Genomic DNA, 16,888 nt, shown 5'->3' with positions numbered 1-16,888 from the left:
GGCTGAAACCCTCTGAGCATTTCGCTGAGTAAGCACCACACCCTATTATAACATTTTTATTTCTATCAAAGGGCAGCAAATATTGTTATTGCTTAATAACCAAAAAATGGTTGCCTCCACCCAAAAACTGTTTTTTGCACAGTAAATGAAAAATGTAATTCTAAGAAAAACTCCAATATACCAGCAGTGTCTGTTTTCATTCTCCGCACTCCTTTCACCTGACTACTGAAACAATCTTGTAAGCCAATTTCGGACACATTTATTCAATAAAATGCTATATATATTATATATATATATATTTATATATATTTTTACTTTTTATTACTTACATTTTTACTCAGACCCACTCCTATTCATATTCCTTTTTCATATTAAAACCATTGGTTGATTGCTTGGGTAATTTGGAGGCAAGGCCAGAACTAGGGGTAGACAGAAAAGGGACCTGCCTAGGGCGCAACAGTGTGGGGGCATTAGGTAGGTACCACTTTTGCTAACCCCTAGTCTGAGATCTATTACCCCCATAGCTGATTTCTCGTCACTCCCCCCTTCAAAGCGTCTGCACAGCGTGCACGAATGGGGGGAGAGGGAAGCGTAGGGGCAAGGTGCCTGGCTGGGTCGCCTAGGGAGCCCGACTGGCTTGGCCTGTCTCTGAAGGTAATTTCATGCATTTGGTGAGTTCTCTGGGTACACTGGGCTTCCTGTAGACTACTGGTAAAAACACAGAAATGTTTTTACTCATGACTCAGTACTCATGACTTCCTCAGCCTTCCTCAGAAAGACCTTACACAATTTCTCCCTAAAATGTAATACCTTCCCACAAGGCAGCCTTCCTGTGAAAAGTCTGCTGCAATATGGTGGAACAAAGTGTCTGGCCCACCTGTTTCTTCCAAAACACTCCAGCTCCCAGGACCCAGCAGATTTTCTAAAATTCTATTCGCTGTTATGGAATATCTTTCCTGGAGCTTATACCTCCTACTATAGAGAAATTAAAGGCAAAATTTACCTTTTGGGATATTCCTTTGGTCACACTCTCACTCTCATATGTTTAACTTGCGTAAAAGTGAGAGAATAACTGAGCGCCTACCCTAAATAATAACTCTGTTAATTCATTTTCCCTTGCTTCAGACCCTCCTCAGAAATAAGTAAATAAATTGTCTTTTTTTACACACAAATATCTTATCTATTAGTAATTATCACAAACACATCAGTTCAGAGAACAGGAGAAATCAACAATATAGATGAATGAGTTGCAGCTACCAGATACAGTAACTTATTTGAAAATGTTGACTCAGTTTGCTCCACCTTTCACAAATGCAAAAAACAGAGCATCAATATTGTTTATTATTTAGGGCCTTGAAATCAGTCTCAAAAAGCAAATCCAACACAATCCAATGCCAGACGAGGCGTAGGGTGGATATTTTCGGCAAGCGGAGAAATATATTTTTTGCTGAAAATTCCGCCCTACGCCACCTACTTGTGCCTGCACCTGAATGAATGAGATGCTCGGGTGCAGGCACATGTAGCCGATATACTCATAAAAATTCGAGAGAATGCAAAGTCTCACCTTTTTATGCGTATATTGACTACATGTGCCTGCACCCGAGCGTATTCCATTCATTCAGGTGCAGGCACATGTAGGAGGCGTAGGGCGGAATTTCAAGTTATGGAGATCCAAATTATGGACAGACCCCTTATCTGGAAAACCCCAGGTCCCGAGCATTCTGGATAACAGGTCCCATACCTGTACTTTGATCTAATAGAAGATAAAGATACGAGGAACTAATATGTTATCCAGAATGCTCGGAAACTGGGGTTTTCCGGATAAGAGATCTTTCCATTATTGGGATCTCCATAACTTAAATCAGATAAAAATCATGTAAACATTAGATAAACCCAATAGGACTGTTTTGCCCCCAATAAGGGGTAATTATATCTTAGTTGGGATCAAGTACAGGTACTGTTTTATTATTACAGAGAAAAGGGAATCATTTAACCATTAAATAAACCCAATAGGGCTGTTCTGCCCCCAATAAGGGGTAATTATATCTTAGTTGGGATCAAGTACAGGTACTGTTTTATTATTACAGAGAAAAGGGAATCATTTAACCATTAAATAAACCCAATAGGGCTGTTCTGCCCCCAATAAGGGGTAATTATATCTTAGTTGGGATCAAGTACAGGTACTGTTTTATTATTACAGAGAAAAGGGAATCATTTAACCATTAAATAAACCCAATAGGGCTGTTCTGCCCCAATAAGGGGTAATTATATCTTAGTTGGGATCAAGTACAAGTACTGTTTTATTATTACAGAGAAAAGGGAATCATTTAACCATTAAATAAACCCAATAGGGCTGTTCTGCCCCCAATAAGGGGTAATTATATCTTAGTTGGGATCAAGTACAGGTACTGTTTTATTATTACAGAGAAAAGGGAATCATTTAACCATTAAATAAACCCAATAGGGCTGTTCTGCCCCCAATAAAGGGTAATTATATCTTAGTTGGGATCAAGTACAGGTACTGTTTTATTATTACAGAGAAAAGGGAATTTTTAAAAATTAGAATTATTTGCTTATAATGGAGTCAATGGAAGATGGCCTTTCCGTAATTCGGAACTTTCTGGATAATGGGTTTCCAGATAAGGGATCCCATACCTTTATAGAAATGTATAAATTATTTTTACTATTTCTCGTTCTTTTGCCTTTTTCTTTTTATTCTGTTTCACAAAACATTTGAAATTGTTCTGGACAACACTTTTACTCTGAACAGGGAGAGAGTTACAATTGTTATATAAACCTTTTACATAACAATTTTCTTTAATATTGTGATTTACAATGCCCTGTTGATGCTCATTTGACAAACAAACGCTGCTTGCAATAGCAAATCCACCTTTAAAGCCACTGAAAATCCGTAATGAATGTGAATTGGAAAGTTACTGACAATTATATTTTTTTTCGTTATGCAAGAAAACTTTGGGTGGAAGTGCCCTTTAGCTGACCGGGCTATATGTAGCTAATATTTGGCCAAACTTAAATTGCATAAACAAGGGTGGCTTTGTGCTAAATTGTTTATGTAAGTAATATTTTGAGATAACAATCATTAAATTCTTGTGTTCCTCTTTTTTTAGTGTTTTAGCATTTAAAAGATGTTACCTCACTATTTTTTAACGATGCAAAATAAAGATTGTGTAATTTTGTTTAAAGATACAACTTACTTCTGACAATAAACAGTAAGGGACAGGAGCAGTGACTGGACCAGTCAGTTAATAATAAAGTACCTGGAACTGGACCAGTAAGTTGGCAGTCAGCAACCCACTGAGGACATGTACTGGCAATTTGTGAGCTGCTAATCTGTACCCTTATAAGCAACAGTGTAATGGCCACTCAGTAGCCCAGGACCTGATCTGGGAAGTTACCGGACCATTTACAATAACATTCATGGGAGTAATACTGGATCGGGAAGCAGTTCCATCATCCCCAAATCCCATCTGCAGTTTTTCCATCTTGTACACAATGGTCATCCACAGAAAGACACTACTGATTTTGACTCATTAAGAAAAGTCCTTCTCTTCCCTCATTAAAGGAGAAGGAAAGCCTTAGTCATTTGGGGGTTCCAAAATGTTAGGCACCCCCAAGTGACTTAAAGGACTCCAAAGGTGCGGGGGGGGGGGTGGGGGTGGGAGTTGGACAAGGACTCCAAAGGTACGGGTATTGGAGCGGAACCATGGGGTGGGAGTTGGACAAGGACTCCAAAGGTGCGGGGATTGCAGCGGAACCGGGGGGTGGGAGTTGGACAAGGACTCCAAAGGTGCGGGGATTGCAGCGGAACCGGGGAGTGGGAGTTGGACAAGGACTCCAAAGGTGCGGGGATTGCAGCGGAACCGGGGGGTGGGAGTTGGACAAGGACTCCAAAGGTGCGGGGATTGCAGCGGAACCGGGGGGTGGGAGTTGGACAAGGACTCCAAAGGTGCGGGGATTGCAGCGGAACCAGGGGGTGGGAGTTGGACAAGGACTCCAAAGGTGCGGGGATTGCAGCGGAACCGGGGGTGGGAGTTGGACAAGGACTCCAAAGGTGTGGGGATTGGAGCGGAACCAAGGGGTGGGAGTTGGACAAGGACTCCAAAGGTGCGGGGATAGCAGCGGAACCGGGGGATGGGGGTGGGAGTTGGACAAGGACTCCAAAAGTGCGAGGATTGCAGCGGAACCGGGGGGTGGGGGTGGGAGTTGGACAAGGACTCGGGGAAGTGGGGGGGATTCTGCAGGACAAAGACGCAGGGAGGGTGACAGGGGGTGCAGAGGCTGCTTTCTGTGTAGTCTGGGATCAGCTACTAGTAGCCCAGCGGGGAGCAGACGGGGGGACGCATGTGCAGTAGAGATGTGAAGGGAAAGGGTGTGGGCATCCCTTTTTAAAGATGGCGGCGCCATTCACTGAAACAAGTATGTAGGTTCTAGTATGTGTATGTCTGTTAATCTTTCATTAGGCAAGCCAGGAATATAGTGTTTTTACACAGCAATAGTAGTACTATTGAATAGTGTGCTTAATAGATTTTGACTTTCCTTGTCCTTTAAAGAGGCAGGTCACCTCACTGAACTTTTATTAAGATGCAGGCAGTGGGATTCTAAGATAATTCACAATTGGCTGTAATTTTCCATTCTGTGGGCTTTTTGAGGTATAGGTATGGGACCTGTTATCCAGAATGCTCGGGACCTGGGGTATTCCAGATAAGGGATCTTTCCATAATTTGGATCTCTATAACTTAAGTCTGCTAAATATAATTTAAATATTGAATAAACCCAATAGGATTGTGTTGGCTCCAATAAGGATTAATTATATCTTAGTTGGGATCAAGTACAGGTACTGTTTTATTATTACAGAGAAAAGGGAATCATTTAACCATGAAATAAACCCAATAGGGCTGTTCTGCCCCCAATAAGGGGTAATTATATCTTAGTTGGGATCAAGTACAGGTACTGTTTTATTATTACAGAGAAAAGGGAATCATTATTAAAAATTAGAATTTTTTGCTTATAATGGAGTCTATGGGAGATGGCCTTTTTGTAATTTGGAATTTTCTGGATAACGGGTTTCCGGATAAGGGATCCCATACCTGTATTTAAATTTGTCCTCCACAGATCTTCATTTTTGAATTTGTTTACTGGGGTCCCTCTAACACTTACTAGAAGGCAATGCTTTGATGAGCAGAATGGAAGCAGAAGAGAGGGCCCAAACAGATATTTTTAAAAAAACAAAAGGCAAACTTCAACTTTACAATGTATTTGACAGATGTATATGAGTATATAAGAGAGTATATGCCTTTCTTTTAATCAATGCATCTCTACTGTATTTTCTTCTAGGTCCTTTTAGGCTAGGGCCAAATAGGTGCATTTTTCCTAAAATACTATATATAGTCAATACTAATATAGTATATTGGCAGAACAAAAAGTTTGATACCTAAAAAGTGCAGACCAATTGCAAATTGCCTTAAAGTAATGCTTTTGTGCCATACTAAAAGTTCACTTATGTGACCAGCCACTTTTTCGGCAGGCATGGATCTGCAGCGAATTTCCGGATTTCGCCATGGGCAAATTGTTTTGCGAAACAAACAAAAAAATAAATTGGGCACGCATCAAAACAAAGTCGCAGTAGCGGCAAAAAAAACCATGGGTGACAAAACAGTTGCACAACAAATGTGTTTCGAGGATTTTCCGCTGAAGCAAACGGGACAGATTCGCTCATCACTACATATGATCACTCATTTTTGTAATTTTGGCTCCTGCAAAATCAACACATTTGCATCATTATATGTGGGATAACGCTACAAGAAAGTACGCTCACCCCAGAAAGTCATACATTTTTGGAAACACATTCCCCTGAATCCAAAATGGGTACCCATGTCTTTCTACTCCAAAGTACCAAGCCGCACAGCTTTTCTAAAGTTGGCAATTTTGATGACATTCCCAAAAATCCCCTCAAAGCTTCCACTTTGCAGCATCTTATCTGATCAGTTTAAATATAAACCAATGAAATTTAAGGGGTGGAAATAGATTGGCTGTTGGTGGCACAGTATTATGCCTGTAGCTCTTTGGCTAAGAACACAAACAAGAAAAACAACAAAGGGCCTGATTCACTAAAGGGCAATAAAAATTATCGCACGCTTTTTCGCGTTAAAAAACGCAAAATAATTTGCGCGCGATTCACCATAGTATTATCGCGTGCGAAAAATCGCCATTTTCGCATGGGTTATTTCTCGCACTAGTTTTACCGTTTTGCGTTAATTTCCGCGCTGAAAAGAATACGATCGCATGATTCACTATAACTTTTGCGCGCTAAATATCGCATTCGGCTATGCGAAAATTAACACCTACTACAGGCAGGCGAAAAATTATAGAAAAGTACAGTAAATTATTTTTTGCAATAAAATATGGACTTACAGTGTTATTTATTCAAGTCTGTGTTTCCCCTAGAGTGACGCAGCCGCCAGTTTGCAGCGAAATGTTCGTTTTTAATACAGTAATTTTCTGCAAGTATTGGCGTGTATGGCTAACATGGCGTGCGTTCATTTGCGCGACTATTTATATTTGGCTACAAGTGATGAAATGTTTCGCCAGGCATGGATTCGCTGCGAATTTTTGGACGTGCGTTGAATTTTTTTCGCGGCGGATTTTTTCATGCATTTCTCAAAACATTCCGCCAATGGCAAAACGCATGAAAAAATTTGCCACGCAAAAATTCACCGCACATCCAAAAATTTATACAAGCGTCAAAAAACTATTTTTTTGCCCGCACAACATTTTTGCCGTTTCGTGGATCTTTCGAAAGATTTGCTAATTTTTCACTAAAGAAACCAGAACACATTTGCTCATCACTAGTGGCTACTATTTATAAGCATCTACTATTTATATGATACCATTTATATGCTACCATTTATATGTGGCTAATATTTATATACATCATTTATATGCGGCAACAATTTTTATACACTATTTCTATGCTACCATTCATATGCGGCGATTATTCGCGTAATTTAGCGCATGTACCGGCAAATACCGCATTGAAATAGTCTTTTCGAAAGTTAAATAACGCATGCAATATCGCGCGTAAAAAAGCGCGAGTATGCTTATAGTGAATCGTGCGAAAAATCGCCAAAATTAAGACGCAGTAAAAATTTTAGCGCACAATAAGAATAGCGCACGTTTTATCGCCCTTTAGTGAATCAGGCCCAAAGTATTTTAACTTATTCATTTCACCACTTAAAAAGTGAGTGGGCTATATTTTATATTGATATAGGTTTAAAAACACAAAGTTAGGTAATACTATTAATGGCTTTGTGCATTTTATAATTTATTTATATACATACACACACCCTTATATATATATACATACACACACCCTTATATATATATATACACACATTTATTTTATTGATGATATGTCACATTCAAACAATGCAATTCTAAGCAGTTTCCCACTACACATTACCTACATATTTCACTTATTTCAGTTCAGGCCTCTCTTATTTACCCTTATTCTTACATTCAACTGGGCTTTTACCACGGTCAGTTTCCTACAGAACAGAAAATCTTTAAAGGAACAGTAACACCAAAAAATGAAAGAGCTTTAAAGTAATAAAAATATAATGCACTGTTGCCCTGCACTGGTAAAACTGGTGTGTTTGCTACACTAACACTACTATAATTTATATAATAAGCTGCTGTGTAGCCACGGGGGCAGCCATTCAAGCTGGAAAAAAGGAGAAAAGGCACAGGTTACATAGCAGATAACGGATAAGTTCTGTAGAATACAACAGTGTTTTATCTGTTATCTGCTATGTGCCTGTGCCTTTTCTCCTTTGAATGGCTGCCCCCATGGCTACATAGCAGCTTATTATATAAATTATAGTAGACTTTCTGAAGTAAACAACTTTTACCAGTGCAGGGCAGCAGCACATTATATTTTAGTTACTTTTATACACTTTCATTTTTTGGTGTTACTGTTCTTTTAAAGGGATCTAAACCTCCAAAAAATAAACTGATGTAAACCTACTCAGAGAGAGTCTCTCAGCTCTGCATCTTTTATTAAAGGCCAATGTCACCCCGTCTATACATTGTATATGCACTTTGTGGGTTCAGTTAACCCTTTGGATTTCTGATTACCAGTTGTATGTATGTATAACTTTATTTATAAAGCGCCACAAGGGTACGCAGCGCTGTACAGTCTTACAGAATACAAAATTACACACAGGGAGGATGAGTGATATAATAAATAAATACAATAAATACATATATGTATATATATATATATATATATATATATAAGTGCCATGTTGTATGAGACACAGTAGGAAGGAGGTCCCTGCCCCGTAGAGCTTACAATCTAAGTGGTTGGGTAACATACAGGCACATATTGGAAGGTAAGAGTGCACCAGGTATGGGCATTTGCCCTTAAGCGCAGGACTGGGCAAAATAATGTTTTAGTGCTCCAGAAGGTAACAGCTGAGCTTTTTCTTAAAGAGAGTGGGTGAGTGTTCCCTACGGAGGGATTCAGGGATAGAGTTCCAGAGGTAAGGAGCAGCGAGATAGAAAGGTTTAAAGCGGACCTGTCACCTTAAGAAATAATTCCAAATTGTTTTCTATTGTGGTTTTCAAGCAAAATAAACTTTACTTACACTATATAAATTATTTTAATCTTAGTTTCTTCAGCCTTGGAATTCATAATTGCAGCAAGCAGGCAGGGGCCATTTTGTGGACACTGTTATCAAAGCAGGCATTGCATTCTACCAAAATCTTGTTTCTGTGCCAGTATGGGGGGACCTAATGCCCATGCCCATACACTCAGTGGCGTAGCGAGGGGGGTGCCGAGGGGGCCATGGCCCCGGGCGGCGTATCAGAAGGGGCGGCGGCGGCTCCTTCTCTCTTACAGGCAACAGGCGCTTTTATAACCGTGGCCAGAATAGCGTTAGGGGGGCCTGGCCAGCATAGTGTTAGGGGGCACCGTGGTAGGGTGACCCTAATACTTTTTATGTCTGTGTGTCCTGTACTGATGGGAGGGGCCCCGTGATTTCTGATGGCGGCCCTGCCACCATGGGCAGCCACGGACGCACAGCTGAATCCACTTTTGACAATTATGACATGCGCACCGCATTTCAAATTCAATCAAAAAAAAATTTAATGCTGCTTTTTTTATTTTGTCTATTTTTTTTAAGAATAACTAAATAGAGGGGCGGCAAATTTCCGGTCGGCCCCAGGCGACGAAAGCCCACGCTACGCCACTGCATACACTGGTTACAAAATTACATGGTGAGGAGGGAGGGGGAATGTGAGGAGGGCAGCAACATCTAAAAAGTTCTGAATTGAAAGTGAAAGTAACTGTCTGCCACACCTCTATGCCTAAGGCATAGAGGCGGGGCAGGCAATATATGATTGACAGCTGGGATTTTTAAATGCTTTTATAATTGGTTTGGATGTGGTAATAAAAAAATGATTTTTGGTTTCATGTTTAATTTGAAAAGGGCTTTCCTTATACAGCTTTTTATGTCTGGGTGACAGGTCCACTTTAAGATGAGAGAGCGCAGTGGGTGTGGATGGTGTAAAAAGACGGAGGCTCTGAGAGGAGCGGAGGAGACGACCAGGAACATGTAGGGAGACCAGTGAGGAAATGTAGTGAGGAGCAGAGGAGTGAAGGGCTTTGAATGTTAGCAGAAGGATTATGTAAGCTATCCTTTGCTTGACAGGCAGCCATGCTAGAGAGCTTAAATGAGGCTGAGCAGGTTCCCTCTTAGGAGAGAGCAGGAGGATCCTGGCAGCAGAGTTTAAAATTGATTGCAGGGGAGAGAGGTGGGAGTCTGGGAGGCCGGTTAGTAGGAGATTGCAGTAATCTAAGCGGGAAAGGATAAGGGCATGGATTAGTGTTTTAGCTGTTGCTTGTGAAAGAAAGGGGCGTATCTTGGCAATATTGCGGAGGAAAAAGCTAAGGCAAAAGCCAGGTATTAGGAGTCACATTTCTCAGATGTATGTAATGTAAATGACAAACGGCTCAGAGAAGCACCATGAGCGAATTTACATCAATTTAATACTTGGGTTTAGATCGTCTTTAAATAAACAGCAGATTGAAAGATGGGGATGTGTTGAATTTTAGGTTGGGAATCTGATCAGCTATTATCCTGGCTTCTGCTTTAAACCCAGTGGGTGAGCTTTAGCCTATAGGTTAAACCCATGTAAATGGGACAAAGCCCATGTAAATGGACTTTTCTAGGAGCCTTAAGGAATTTTTTCCCAGAATCCTGTTATGACATTTGCATACGTATGAGGCGGTCTCCTCAATCCCTTTAGCTTGTTCAGGTATTTTTAACCAAGTCTTCTGTTCAATTAGTAATCTTTATATTTAGGCCTACAATTTATATTTGACAGTAGATGCCAAAGTTTAATGTTCAGATTCTTTTCAGGATGAAAGTAGGTGACCATGACATCATGTAATGACATCACACAATGATATCACAGCGTCTAGTTATAGTTAAACCTACACTCTCTGCTCAGTCTGTGCTTGTTAGCCCAAGGTGCTGAAAGATATCAAACACAAACTAATGCAGAACAACACATAATAACTCCAGTAGTATAAAAATAATTTGAAGTATAAAAATTATTACAAAATTAAGGTTAGGTATTGCCATTAAAAATTATAGACTGTAACCCTGAATGGGAGTTTTCTGTTAGACATTATTGAATATAATGAAAACTAAAAAGCAAGAAGACTATGGGCCCGATTCACTAAAGTGCAATAAAACGTGCGCTATTTATAGCATGCGGTAAAAATTTTATCGCGTCTTAACTTTTCGCGACTTTTTGCACGATTCACTATAAGCATACTTGCGTTATTTTACGAGCGATATTGCATGCGTTATTTAACTCGCGAAGACTATTTCAATGCGGTATTTGCCGGTACATGCGCTAAATAACGCACGCGAATAGTCGCCGCATATGAATAGTAGCTTAGAAATAGTGTATAAAAATTGTCGCCGCATATAAATGGTGTCATATAAATAGTAGATGCTTATAAATAGTAGCCACTAGTGATGAGCAAATGTGTTCTGGTTTCTTTAGTGAAAAATTAGCAAGTCTTTCGAAAGATCCACGAAATGGCAAAAATGTTGTGCGGGCAAAAAAATTGTTGCCCGCGACTATTATTTTTTGACGCTTGTATAAATTTTGGACGTGTGGTGAATTTTTGCGTGGCGAATTTTTTCATGCGTTTTGCCATTGGCGGATTGTTTTGCAAAACGAATGAAAAAATCCGGCGTGGAAAAATTCACCGCACGTCCAAAAATTCGCAGCGAATCCATGCCTGGCGAAACATTTCATCACTTGTAGCCGAATATAAATAGTCGCGCAAATGAACGCACGTCATGTTAGCCATACAAGCCAATACTTGCGGAAAATTACTGTATTAAAAATGACCATTTCGCTGCAAACTGGCGGCTGCGTCACTCTAGGGGAAACACATACTTGAATAAATAACACTGCAAAGTCCATATTTTAGTGCCAAAAGCTCATTTACTGTACTTTTCTATAATTATCGCCTGCCTCAAGTAGGTGTTAATTTTCCCATAGCCTAATGCGATATTTAGCGCGCCCAAGTTATAGTGAATCATGCGATTGTATTCTTTTCAGCCCGAAAATTAACGCATGCGTTAAAACTAGCGCGAGAAATACCGCATGCGAAAATGGCGACTTACCGCACGCAATAATACTATGGTGAATCGCGCGCTAATTATCGTGTCTAATTTAACGCAAAAAAGCGTGCGATAATTTTTATCGCACTTTAGTGAATCAGGCCCTATATCTCAGAAGTAGGACAGGCAATTATTTAGGAGGAGGTTAAGGAAAGCTCAGATTCTATCTAGTTATGGATATCTGTATATGGATTTTCTTCTAATATTTTTCTTTCTACTTCACTTTATGCAGAAACTAGATTATAAATTCAATATGATACCAAACAAGAGAATGAAGATATTTTATTTTATCAAGTACATGATTATCGTGGGATTCATTGTACAGTGTATCGAACCCACTTTCGGTAAGTAGAGGAATGACGACTGCAGTTAATGGCAATTAATCTGATTTGAGGGAAAGATTTTGGGTGGGGATTTTGTCTTGAAAAATTCCAACTTTTTTACATCTGATCTATCTGTAATTTATAAGGGGAAAGTATAACATGGGAATATAAAATAACATAATCTCTAGGACTTACAGAGCTCAGCCTTTATGAATATACAGACCATATAGACAAGCAGTGATAAGACCAAAGTACCCAATAAAATGAACACATAGTAAGAACAACAAAACAACGCATGAAAACGTGAGACTTTGCATTCTCTCGCGTTTTCATGCGTATATCGGCTACATGTGCCTGCACCCGAGCGTATCCCATTCATTCGGGTGCAGGCACAAGTAGCAGGCGTAGGGCTGAATTTTCGGCAAGCGTTTTTCCACTTGCCGAAAATTTCAGCCCCACGCCTCGTGTGGCATTAGCCTTAGGATTCAAATTTAACCTTTATTTAATTTTAGAATAAAACCAAAATAATATCCCTAGAAAAAAGAAACCCCGGTAAAACTAGCAGGGGGTGAAAGCCTGTCTGAATAATAGTCATAGAACATCAGTTGCTTGCCTCTAACTTGTTCAGGCAACAGAGTAAATTTGTATCACATTTTTCCTTCCCAGCTCCAGCCTAACAGTGGTAGGGAAAGTACCTTAGAGAATTCGCAACCATTGTAACAAATCTTATCTCGCATGGAGAAACACCATGCCTTTCTGCTATTAATAGGATACAGACACGCTGGAGTGCTTATAATACAGCGCTTCTATCACAGGGTATATTCTATACTTTTCGGTCAGGTCGAGGCTGTTCACACAAACCTCCCCATTGCATGTCTCAGACACCCCCCCCGTCACGTGTAACGCTGTGTCCCCCAGCAGTAACCAAGCCTCCCTTATGTCACAAGCATTCCACCCCCCCACACCTAAAATTGCACATCAGTCGTGTACCCACTTCTTCCCACCCCTCTTAAACAGCAGGCCCCCGCATCAACACCCCAGCCTCCCCCCTGGTCAATATGCCCGACGCGCGTTTCGCTCCACACAATGGAGTTTTTTCAAGGGCTAGCACGCCCCCTCTGCATGCCGGTTTTTCAAATCCTTCTTCTGCTCTGATTGGTCCGATCGCCCCTCCTTAGTTCCGCCCACCTGATGTCACATAGGGACTCGGATTCCTACAGTTTAGCCGTAACCAGAAGGAGAAAATCTATTTCAAGGCGAACAGAAGGGGGCAGGATTTTAAAGTATATTCTAAATATATGCCTAACTAGGAATCAATGGGAATTCATCTGGAATCTTTTATTTATGATCCTTTATTGATATTCATAATATTAATAAAAACAGATGATTCAGTTCATGGTCATATATATACAGATATTAGTACATCATATTGAGGGACAACTTATTGTCACACAAGTATTATTGAAAAATTAATGAACAGTAATTAATCTAAAAATATGTTCAGAGTTATACTTTTGTTGAGACCTTTAGGGGAGATTGTATTTAACAAAAATATCCACTCACTTTCCTTTTGAATTAGGGCTTTATCCAAATTGCCTCCTCGTAGTTCTTAATTAATTCTAGTTAAACCTGATATTTTAAGACCTGCACTTCTCCCTTCATGGGCTTCCAAAAAGTGTTTGGCGATAGGTGTCTTTTAAGTATCCGTCAGGGCATCAGTTTTTGACTGGTTAATATTCCTATTATGCTTAAAAAGCCGATCCTTGAGCATCCTTATGGTTTTACCCACATACTGTTTATTACATGGGCATGTGATGAGATATATCAGGCCCTCAGTGCGGCAATTAAAATAGTCTTTCAAAACGTGCTTAAAATTAAACCGATCAGTGATTGAATTCAGATTGCATATGTATCTGCAAGCCTTGCATAAGTTCCATTAAGTTTTTGGCTGCATGGCTGTGTTGAAGATTGAAAGTGACTGGACACAAGTTTGTCCCTTAGATTTGGTGATCTTCTACAACATGTGCTGGGGAAATCACCCACATGTTTCCGCAAGACTGTGTCAGTTTTCAGAATGTGCCAGTGTTTGTTCAGAATCAATCTAATAGCAGACCACTGATTATTATAGGTACTGATAAATTGTACACCGCTATCTGCCAATTTTGTCTGTCTTTGGCCTGTAACCAGGAGGCTACTGCGTGTCTGCCCACAGGCCCGGTGATACGCTTGTTTGACTATTCTTCTACTGTAACCTCTCTCCTTTAGCCTCCACATCAATGCTTTAGATCAGTGCTGTCCAACTGGTGGCCCGCGACCCCCCTCTTTGTGGCCCCCCACCTGTCTGGCTGCTTTGATGGCTTAACTTTGTATAAACTTTAAATGGTATCAGTATTGAGATTAACAGGCCCCCCTGCATGGTTCTCACCTCAGATTCAGGCTGTAATCCCCCTGTATTGTTTAAAAATGTAATCCCCTGTGTTGTTCACACCTTTTAATCCCTGCATTGTTCCCCCCTGCAGTGTTCACACCTCAGGCTCAGGCTGTAATCACCCACATTCTTCAACTGTTCACACCTCAGCAGTAGAAATCCACAAATATACCCTACACACTATAAAAAGAACATATACTGAGGTGGTACTGCAATTAAAAAGTTTTTTTAATATATAGTTATTGTGCAGACTGTAGGAGCAGTGCCAGCATTGTGTCACTGTAGGCTGCCTGTGTGTGCCATACTCTACCTGCCGTATGCTGCCGGTGTGTGCCATACACACAGGCAGCATAGGACAGGCAGGGTTTGGCACACACAGGCAGGGTAGGGAGAGCAGAGTATGACACACGCAGGCAGTGTAGGGCAGGCAGAGTATGGCACACACAGGCAGGGTAGGGAAGGCAGAGTATGACACACGCAGGCAGGGTAGGGCAGGCAGAGTATGGCACACACAGGCAGGGTAGGGCAGGCAGAGTATGGCACACACAGGCAGGGTAGGGCAGGCAGAGTATGACACACGCAGGCAGGATAGGGCAGGCAGAGTATGGCCGGAAAAATTCCGGCCCTCGGTACCACAGAAGTTGGACAGCATTGCTTTAGATTGTTTCACAAAATTGATGTGATCAGAGCAGTTATGTCTCAATCTGCTAAATTCACCATAGGGGATGGCTTTTTTAGTTGAATATAAATGGTGGCTATTAAAGTGTAAAATAGAATTAGTTTCCGGTAAAGATCAGTCGACAGCTTATTATCTGTTGTAAAATGAATGGAAATGTCTAAGAAATCATCTTCTCAGTACTGTATGTGTGAGTTAATTTAATGTTGAGAGAGTTTATATTTAGCTTATCTAAAAACTCCTCTAACATGTCAGTCATGCCTTTCCAAAGACATAAGAAAAATTGTACTTTGTTAAATCTGCCTCCATATGTGGGTGTAAATTAAAGAGGATTAGTCCGTGTGTTTGTGAACTAGAATAAGACGGCTTGTCAGGGCCGGATTTGTTGGCCGGGCGCCCCGAGGCCGCCCCCTCTCTGTCGCGCCCCCCTGCGCATGCGCGAACGGCGAACCTCCCCCCGCGCATGCGCGAACTCGCGATTGCGCATGCGCGGCCCTTTTCAATTGCATACGGAGCAGTGGGGGAGAGGTCCCCATTGCTCCGTCTGCGCAATAAACTTTAAAATTTTGGTGCGGCGGGGCGGCGTGCCGCCCCCCAATTTTTGCCGCCCTAGGCCCGGGCCTTTGTGGCCTTTCCAAAAATCCGGGCCTGCGGCTTGTGGTAGCTGTAATCGCTCAACTCTTAAACGCACGTGGAGTGAGTCTGTTCAAATGGGTGACCCTAAATATACGCTTTTCTTAAACGATTTTTGATATAACTGAGCAGACCACTGAATCATGTACACAGCCTGTGGGGCTGGTTAGTAAGCTGTAGGGCAGGGAATTGGGTTTTAGGGCTAGGCTGTGTTTAACACGATGTGACTGCTCAATTTAACTTAACCCTCCAGCTGGTTATTAACTGGATCAACTTGCCGCTTCTGTATATGGTGTTATAATTTTTCAATTTTTCGCGCACCTGATACTGAAATATGCTCATGGTATCATCTATAACTAGAGCATTAACAATATCAATAGATTTGGTTTTAATCACAATTAATTTTTGTATATTTATCATATGAATTCAGACCTGGTTTAATTTGAATTTGTATGGTATCTTAATAAAAATTAAGTCTTATGCCAAAGGCAAAGAATTGTTTTGATTCTCTTATGTTTAGTGGCAGATACCTTGTGCTTGGCAGTATTGCATCACAACTAGTACTGATTACACAGGCTTTGCATCATAAATGTTATATGCAGGTCTTGTTCCTGCTTCATGATGTGATTTGGTTTTTCGGCGGTGGGACGGTTTATGATAAGTTGATAAGACCATTCATTTTCCTGCTGTTCGGTAGCAGAAAAGTTCAAAGGCAGTTTGCTGTTGTGGGCCCTCTTTCAGGTATATGTATATTCTATACAGTATATTGTGAGTTGGCCCCTGTTGTGTATCACTAGAGGGAGCTGCATGCCTAAATGTTAGCCCAGCTAAAATGTGTTATCTAGCGTGACTTTCTGCTTGTTCTGTATAGTTATATGCACCTGCTTGCAAATATCTGTATATAGTTTGCCTTGTTGGAGCTTTAATAAATAAGTTGTTAAAGCATTACTATTGAGTCACAACTCCACTGTGAACCCGACAGCCCCTAAACTCAGGTAAGTGCCAACAGCACAGAGCATGGGCAGGGAATCAGCAGAAAAGAAGATAGGGGGCTACTGGGGGCATCATTGGGGCCCAGATCTTCCCTGCTAAAGGGCTGTGG

This window comes from Xenopus tropicalis, chromosome 4, assembly GCF_000004195.4.
Source record: "Xenopus tropicalis strain Nigerian chromosome 4, UCB_Xtro_10.0, whole genome shotgun sequence".
Classification (NCBI taxonomy): Eukaryota; Metazoa; Chordata; class Amphibia; order Anura; family Pipidae; genus Xenopus; species Xenopus tropicalis.
The sequence above is the reverse complement of the archived record's forward strand: the minus strand, read 5'-3'. Positions refer to the sequence as shown.